Below are 6,957 nucleotides of genomic sequence, written 5' to 3'. Positions count from 1 at the left end.
AGAGCAGCCCCAGGGGCACAGCACAGAGGCAAAGCACAGTGGGGAAGAGAAAGAGCAGGGACGAGATTGCCCTTGAAAGGCAGGGGAAGGGAGAATGTCGCTTATCCGAGAGAGTCCCAAAGAGCGGCTGGAAGGGGTGCCAGCTGATCAAGGACCCCCGAGGAGCAGAGGGAGGGTGTATCGGCTGACGGAGTGTCCCGAGGAGCGGCTGTGGAGAGTGGGGGTGTGCGTTGGCAGGGAGGAGCGGCCGGAGCGCTTGCACGGTCCGGTGGTGGGGAGGCCGGCGGGGCCTGTCGGAGTAGGCTCAGCCCGGCCGGTGGGCACGGCCAACGTCGTCCGCCCGCATGACCATGGTGCAGGTCCTGTTGGAGGCGGACCTACATGGGCTGCTGAAGCTGGACACGCTGATCCCGAATGTGCCGCCTGCATGATGGCAGCGCAAGGCCAAGGAGAGATGCCCCGGGCCCAGCCCCGTCGGCCTGTCGCCCATGAAGCCAGCCAGTTGCTCCCACAGCTCCAGCAAGACGCCGTCCAAGACACCCGGTGAGCGCCGGCCACCGGCGGCAGAGGTTGAGTGCGGGAGCCTGGCCCAGGCTGCTTGTCCGTAGCCACGGGGTTCTGGGCTCCCTGCCACGCTGCCCTACCGGCTGCTGCTCAGGCAGGAGGAGGTGGGCTGTGCTCCTGACAGCCACCCACCTCCTTGCCAGCATGAGGGGCAGAGCTCTGAGCACTGGGGCTGGCCAGCTGCTGTTCGCCCAGCTGAGCCTTGCTGGCACAGCTGTATGCTAGGACAAGTGTGGGCAGGACTGTCAGCTGACAGCTTTATATCCTGTGAGCGTTTTTGTATCTTCCCCTTATCTCTGGACTCTAAAATTGTTGCACTAAACCCAAGTGCACACACTCCCTAACCAACTTGGTGGCAGGGAGGAAAATATAAGTTAGTTGTGACTGGGTGGCATGAGACCTCAGAGTCCTACTTGTCTGGTGAGTGTGATGTGGAAGAGTGTTGGGTTTACTCCCGTGAAAGCTCTAATACAGGCTGTTAAATAGCTGTAAGACAATATTTTCATATGTGAATGCAGGTAAATCTGGATCCAAAATTCAAAGCACCCCCAAAAAGGCTGGGGGGGATTGCTACATTCCCAACTGCAGCACTATGCAGATGGAGATGGCAAATTTCCTCCTAAGCAAAGAGAATGACCCTGCTGAGGATTCCCCTACCAAGAAGGTGAGCATGTTGCTAAGTTACAATTGCTTCAACAACCGCTACTCCTTCCTGCCCCTTTACAGAGCAGTGAACAATAGGTTCTATCAAGTGGGCACACAGGACTGACAAGTCCCAGCCGTCACTACTTGCAGGCTCTGGGCTTCAGGAGCCTAGCATGAGACTGAAGCTGTAGAGACTGCCATGCACTCTAAGCCTATGCTGCTTCTTAGCAGCATAAGTAGCAAAATTTAGCTTTTGACTAATGAGGCTTTAAAATGTAGCAGGCAATAAAAACACAAAGCTGTAAGCCTATGCAAAGTGAAACTACTGGTGGTACTATTCTAGGACAATGTCTCCACCGGGAACACTTCTGGAATGTTTTACACTGTGTTCTGAAATCTGTTTGTGAAGCATTTGGTCGCTTTGTGGCTGTGGCTTTTCCCACTGGCAATGACACTGAATTTGCCATTGTGTGAAAATGTGAGCAGGACGATGTATGAAAGTCTGAGGAAAAACTGCTTTGACCTGCCTCTGTGTGAGTGACCCTTGCAGCACAGTCGAACATCTTCAGATTCTAAGAGAAGGGGACTTAGGTGTCTGTTTAAATTGCAGTGTGGGAATTGTTTTCAATGCATTGCACTGAGGGTGATTTGTCTCTGTAGGAGCAACAGAAAGCCTGGGCAGTGAATCTGAATGGTTTTGATGTAGAAGAGGCAAAAATCCTCCACCTCAGAGGAAAACCACAGAATGCTCCAGAAGGTATGATAAAGAGTCTGTGTGAGCTGAATCAGCAGGAGAGATCAGGTCAGGGGAACAGCAACACAGAGGCTCTGTGTGTGGTCACAGGAGAAATCAACTGGTTTCTGAGAGCTGTACAGGCTGGAGTCTCCTTTCTTAAGGGTCCTGAGGTCGAGGGAGGGCATAAAAGTTACAGTGAATTTATTTAGGAGAGTTGCTATGACTCCCAGCTGGTCACCTGTTACAGGGCTTGCAAGGGTCTTCAGGGTGGAGAGAGAGATGAGAATCTTGACCTCATGTTCAGAAGGCTTGATTTAATATTTTATGATATATATTAAATTATTACTATACTAAAAGAAATAGAAGGAAAGTTCTCAGAAGCTAGCTAAGCTAAGAATAGAAAAAGAATGAATAAACAAAGGGCTGTGTCTCAGCAGAGAGCGAGACCTAGCTCTGCCTTGAGTGGTCAGTAAATCCAAACATCCACCCGAGACCAATCACACATCCACCTGTTGCATTCCCCAGCAGCAGATAACCATTGTTTACCTTTTGTTGCTGAGGCCACAGCTTCTCAGAAGGGGGAAAAATCCTAAAAAAAGGATTTTTATGAAAAGATATCAGTGACATTTCACCTATACTGCAGGTTCCAAACCTTCATGAAGTCTGTAAGAGCATCAAACCCTCTGCTGTGCACTTTCTAGCTTAAACTGCAACTAAATATAATGGGATTCAAAAACCCAAGTGTTTGTCAAATTTGTTTCCATGAATGAGGAAATTGTAGCTGAGCCCTGTTCAGCAGTTCATACTGCCAGTGATTTTAGTGCACTGCAGGCTTGTGAGTGTTTCTCTTAGGACTTTATTTTCACTCCAAGGGATTCCTAGTTGGGTAAGCAGCACTCAGCTGGGAGGAAACTAACTCAGGTTAACAAACCTGTTCCCCTGCACACAGGCTGTCAGAATAACCTGAAAGTGCTCTACAGTCAGAGAATGGCACCTGGATCCAGCAGGAAGAATAGCAGATATATTCCCTCAAAGCCAGAACGGGTCTTGGATGCACCAGAGATGTTCAACGACTACTGTAAGTAGGCTGCAGGGTTGAGTGCTGGGCATCCAGAACATTCTGCACTGGATTGCTGTTCCTAGGACAGTGTAACTGGGCTGTCTGTATTATTTGGTGTACCCAGGCTAGCACAGACCCCTTCTGGAGTGTCCCTGTGTGGCCTTAGCGGGACAGAGGTCTAGGGCACAGTGTAGATGCCTTGGAGCAGGGTACCTGGCCCCAGCAGCTGGGCATAGTGACACTCAGAAGGCTGCCCCTCACCTGTACGTGTGTGTGTGCACATGTGCACCCACACTTGCTGCAGCAGCATGGGTGAAGGGCATGCTCTCTAGCAAAGCATGGTGTGACCTGCATCGCTCTTTCAAATTGTAGATCTGAATCTCATAGACTGGAGCTCCCAGAACTTCCTGGCAGTGGCTCTGGACAACGCTGTTTATCTGTGGAATCATGCTACTAGGGAGATTATCCTCCTGCTGCAGATGGAGCATCAAGATGTTTACATTTCCTCTGCGTCATGGATTAAAGAAGGGGACTACGTTGCTGTTGGCACAAGTAGTGCTGAGGTTCAGGTGAATGCAGGAGTAAAACTAGAGGGGTTTTCTAGGGATTGACAGAACTGTGGGGTCTGGGGACAAAAGCTTGGTTGGCAGAGGAAGGATGCCATGCACCTGACCTGTCTTCCCTGGTGTGGGGTGGAACTGCCCAGTGCGCAAGGCAGGGTTTGGTTTGGGGGTTTTCTGATAAGTAGTGTAACCTTCTGTGCTATAGTCATGAGATCCACATTTTCTCTGTTCCCTTACTGAGAAATCTGAATGCCAGAGCCTGTGCAGTGAGGTTCCTAGGGCATAGAAACAGGATTGGGTTTCTTCTGAAGAACTTTATGATTTGCCTCTCCAGCTATGGGACGTTGAGCAGCAGAAATGTCTCCGAACCATGACCAGCCATTGCGCCCCTGTGGGAACCCTCAGCTGGAACAGCTGCATCCTCTCCAGGTAAAGCAGTGGGTCAAGGGCAGTTTCCAGTTCTTGCAAACTCCTATCCCTCAATCTATGTGTGGCATGGGTTAGGGATGGCAGAGAGAAGTTTGTCCTGGCTTGGGATTCTTACTCAGCCTTATCTGTTGGGGCTGTGAGGAGAAGGCCTCTTTCCTGTATTGCAATTTGTGCTGAAGTTGTAAAGAGCTTGTGTGGGTGTTTCACTCACACCAACAGACCTGTGTTGCTGGTAACACTGGTTGAAACCCAGTGGCAGGTATAGCAGTCTTGCAACAACAAAAATGGATTTGGGTGAAAATGTGCAGCTTGACCCTGCAACCCTTCTCTTCTCTCTGCAGTGGTGCACGGACTGGGCACATCCATCACCACGATGTCCGAGTGGCTGAGCATCACGTGGCCACCCTTGCTGGCCACACACAGGAGGTGTGCAGACTCAGATGGTCTCTGGATGGCCACTACCTGGCCAGTGGTGGCAATGACAGTCTGGCGAATGTCTGGCCATGCACCCAAGGTGGGGGTGGAGACTTTGCTCCTGTACAGACCTTCACTCAGCACCAGGGTGCTGTCAAGGTGAGCACAGAGCTGGCATGGGCGGATATGTGAGTGCAAGTCAGGCATGCAGCACTGGCTGGGTGCAGGTTGCCTCTCGTATGTTTTAAAATGAACTCTCCTCTCTCAGGCTGTGGCATGGTGCCCATGGCAGATGAATGTTCTAGGCACTGGAGGTGGCACTAGTGACAGACATGTCCGCATCTGGAATGTGTGTTCTGGCACCCGCCTCAGTGCTGTTGATACCTGTTCCCAGGTGAGAGATGAACATCAGCTTGGGGACAAACACCTTCTGGCAGCACACCTACACAGAGCTGCTGGCTCCTCAGGCCCAGAGGCACGGGGAAGGAGGGGGACCATGCTCGCCTCCTGTGGGATCTCAGCACCTCAGGATGGAGGTGCAGAGAGGCCGAGACCACCCTTGGGGGGCTCGGGAATCCTGGAATGTTGCCAGAAGTGTCTGGTGGCAGGATTTTGATCCTACACAGGAGATGAGACCTGTATGAGGACTGGGAGGATTTCACTGGGTGAATGGTGAAGGGATAAGTTAGTTAAAGTGTAAAACACAGGGTTTAGGATTTTGGTACAGGGGGGTCTAGAGAAGTAAGATGGAGGAATTGGGGCGTGTCCTGTCCTTCTTCTTCTTCTTCTTGGCCTCCATCTTCTGTGGTGGTGGTGGCACTTTGGGATTGGTCATTACTAGAAGTGCACAGGTTAATAAGAGTAGAAAGTATTGGAGAAAAATGATAAATATTGTACACGTAACTTAGGGTATAAAGATAAGTGACCGCCCGGGGGCTTCGGGAGTGTGCCGATGGCTGACTTGCTGTGTAGACCTCTGTCGGGCTGAAAGAAAATCTTTTAGATAAACAATTAATAAACACCAAGACCGAGACAAGATCAGAAGTCTCTCCTCGTCCTTTGAAGCGTCGGCTCTCCAACGACATCCTTGAGAATTCCAGCACACCTAAAACAGCAGAAAACCTAAACAGCCTAAACAGCCGAGAAACAGAGCAAAAATGGCATTCCCTGAGCTAACTATCTCCGGTAATAAATCAGCCCAGCAAAGAGAAAAGAAGAACGCCGAAAAATTTACAGCCTCCGAGTGGTGAGCATCAGCACAAGGACCTTGTCTCACCTGTGTTACTGCCTCTTTGCAGGTGACTTTTATCCTATGGTCCACAAACTACAAGGAGCTCATTTCAGGCCATGGCTTTGCACAGAATCAGCTGGTTATATGGAAGTATCCAAGAATGACCAAGGTTGCAGAGCTGCAAGGTAGGTGGACATGGACTGGGTGTGTGGGGGGGTGTTAGAGGTTGAAGACAGCTGCACTCCTTGGTTGGAGCCTGCAGCATCACTGATACAGGCCAGTATCTGGGGCCATGCTGCTAGGAGTAAAGCATGCCCACGGGGCTGTGGAAGAGATACCATTGATCCAAGTGTATGCTTGGGGTCTGAAATCATGCTGCCACAGCCAGTGGGGGGACAGCTATGCAAGCTGGCAGGGCTCATGGGAGCATACAGGAGTAAATGTGCATGTGCTTATCAGCTCAGCCCTGACTTCTCATTCCTTCTCCTCCTCAGGTCATACTGATAGAATCTTGAACCTGACCATGAGCCCTGATGGTACATCAGTGGCCTAAGCAGCTGCTGATAAAACAGTGCAGGTCTGGCTCTGTTTTGAGATGGATCCCATAAAGAAGAAGGAGAAAGAGAAGGCAAACAGTGCCAAAAGCAGTATTCTTCACCAGAGCATCCGCTGAGAGCACAGGATTGTTGTGGGGAGGGGGATATTTGGTTTTACACACTGTACAGTATTTTAAATTTTAATGAACTGCTTGACTTTTTCTAAATGGAGCCTGATGGAATCAAAAGCCATGGCTCCTAAACCCAAGTCCTTCTCCCTGAGGCTGGGGATCTGGGCAAGGAGTGGAGACCTAGCTCTTAAGGGCCAGTTTACAGGCCCCTGAGCTTAGCACAGCCTAGCAGAAGGATGCTGTGCAAGGGCTGTACTTCTGTTTCTGTCCCAGCTGAGATAGATATGTCACCTGCCCCATCTAGATGCTGACTACAAGCACAGCAGCTCCACCACAGGCTCAACTGAAAGCACAGCATGGCTGTGGCCTCAGTTTGTGTTGTCCTGGCCTGTCTCACAAGCCCAGGGACACCTTCCTATGGCTCTGCAGGCAGATCTCAGTTTGTCTTGTTAGCTACAGGCAGCCATCACTGCCTGCCTATGGTGCTGGAGTAGAATACCTGTTGAAAAAAAAAGAAGGGAGAGAAATATAGAGCAACAGCTGTAATCACCCCAAAGGCTGGAAAAGGGCTGGCTCTGGCATAAAGCCTGCTGCAAAACAAAAGGTTGGCTTACACTGCCACAGCCAGCCTGGATGTCATGCGAAAGC

At 50.6% G+C, this 6,957-nt stretch overlaps 1 pseudogene; it reads left to right on the top strand.

Annotated features, from left to right (window-relative positions):
- Positions 1-338: 338 nt before the first annotated feature.
- LOC131560112 (cell division cycle protein 20 homolog) lies at positions 339-6,315 on the top strand (annotated as a pseudogene).
- Positions 6,316-6,957: the final 642 nt, after the last annotated feature.

This window comes from Ammospiza caudacuta, chromosome 7 (assembly GCF_027887145.1).
Source record: "Ammospiza caudacuta isolate bAmmCau1 chromosome 7, bAmmCau1.pri, whole genome shotgun sequence".
Lineage (NCBI taxonomy): Eukaryota > Metazoa > Chordata > Aves > Passeriformes > Passerellidae > Ammospiza > Ammospiza caudacuta.
This window is presented reverse-complemented; position numbering and strand designations above follow the sequence as displayed.